Source organism: Octopus bimaculoides, chromosome 16, assembly GCF_001194135.2.
Source record: "Octopus bimaculoides isolate UCB-OBI-ISO-001 chromosome 16, ASM119413v2, whole genome shotgun sequence".
In the NCBI taxonomy this organism is placed as follows: domain Eukaryota; kingdom Metazoa; phylum Mollusca; class Cephalopoda; order Octopoda; family Octopodidae; genus Octopus; species Octopus bimaculoides.
The window spans coordinates 51576607-51578259 of record NC_068996.1 but is presented as its reverse complement, the minus strand read 5'-3'; the positions used below and the strand labels follow the sequence as shown (position 1 = coordinate 51578259).

General features: G+C 43.6%; 1 protein-coding gene across 4 annotated transcripts in view; it reads left to right on the top strand.

Moving 5' to 3' along the window:
• The window catches only part of LOC106876924 (NAD-dependent protein deacetylase sirtuin-2), a 56719-nt gene that overhangs the window by 47387 nt on the left and 7679 nt on the right, over positions 1-1653 (top strand). The gene's annotated exons all lie outside the window — the stretch shown is intronic.

Here is a 1653-nt window from a genome sequence, read left to right as displayed (position 1 = left end):
GAGAGAGAGAGAGAGAGAGAGAGAGAGAGAGAGAGAGAGAGAGAGCATGATGACTGGCAGCGCAGAAAGCATGGTCAGTGGAAAAGATGAATGGGGAACAACAATGTTAAGAATGAGAGATGGATGTCAAAAAGGAAGTGGTTCAGGGGAGATGGAAAGATAAAGAGATGCATAGGAAGAGATGACGATATATGTAGCTCTGTTATCATTTAATTTACAGCAGCAGAATAAGGAATTAGTAAGAAGAGCGATGGACCGATGAATGAGATGGAGGCAAAGGATAGACCAAAGGCTTCATCATCATCATCATCATCATCATCATCACCATCATCATCATTTAACATCTGTTGTCCCTGCTGGCATAGGTTGGATGGTTTGACCAGGGCTGACAAGCTGGAAGGCTGCACCAGATTCCAGACTGTTTTGGCATGGTTTCTATGGCTGGATGCCCTTTCTAATGCCAACCAAACCGAGATTGTAATGGGTGCTTTTATATGCCACCAGCATGGGTGTCATTTGCATGACACCGGTATCTGGCATGACTGCAGTTTTACTTAGCTTGATAGGTTTTCTTCTCAAGTATGGCATGATGCCAAATGGACTCGATCATTGCCTCTGTGAGGCCCAACACTCAAAAGGTGCTTTTATGTGCCATTTATGGTGAAATGGACAATATAGTATGCATGTCCGACTAGACTCCTCAAATAGGTCTTCTTTGATGAACTAGCAGTTGGCTCTCAGTTTCATGGTGGACCAAAGAGGAGACACAGAGACTCTCAAGGCAACCTTAAAAAAGTGTAACTTAGAATTGTCTACTTGGGAACGTCTTGCTCAAGATCATTCACTGTGGTGTAGTGATGTGTACCCTGTAGTACAACACCCAGAATTTGATATGACCAGAGACACTAAAGAGAGGAGGGCTGCATGGAAAGCAAGAGTCCCACTGGGTCCTCGGTCTGCTATTATGCATCTCCATTGTAACAATTGTATGTCAACAATGGGCCTAAGAAGTCACCTCAGGACCCACAAAGTGAAAAATTGTTTATCTGGTCATCTTCAGAGAATTAATGAATGCGATCATTTATGTATATATATATATATATATATATATATATATGTAGGGAAAATTCACAAAAAAACAACAAAGGACGAAGACAGGTGTGTAAACAACAAACAGATGTATTAGTTTAACGCTTGGGAAGTGGAAAAGTCTTTAATGTTTTGAGCCTATGCTCTTTCACAGAAAGGAACACAGAAAGAAACAAGGAGAGAAAATAAAGAATGTGTAGTGGCTAGTGATCTATCATGGCGACTGCCAGACAGAGGGGTTGCACAGGAGAGCTAGGAAGAAGGGGAGATAATAAAGTAGGGGTGATCCCAAAACAAAGGTGTGCATATGTGTGTATAAGAGAGTATGTGCGTGTAGAAGAGGGCTGGTGACTTTGACGTGTGCGTGTGTGTATGTGTAGGTGTGTGGATGTGGGGCTTGGAAGTGGTCAGTGCTAGTGTGTGCGTGGTGGTGTGATGTGATGTGATGTGGTGTTGTGTGGTATGGTGGTGTATGGTGTAGTGGTGTGTGGTGAGGTGCGATGGTGTTGGGAGGTGGGGGAAGCAAGAGTGGGGAAAGCAAGGGTGGGGTGTGGATTAGGTGGA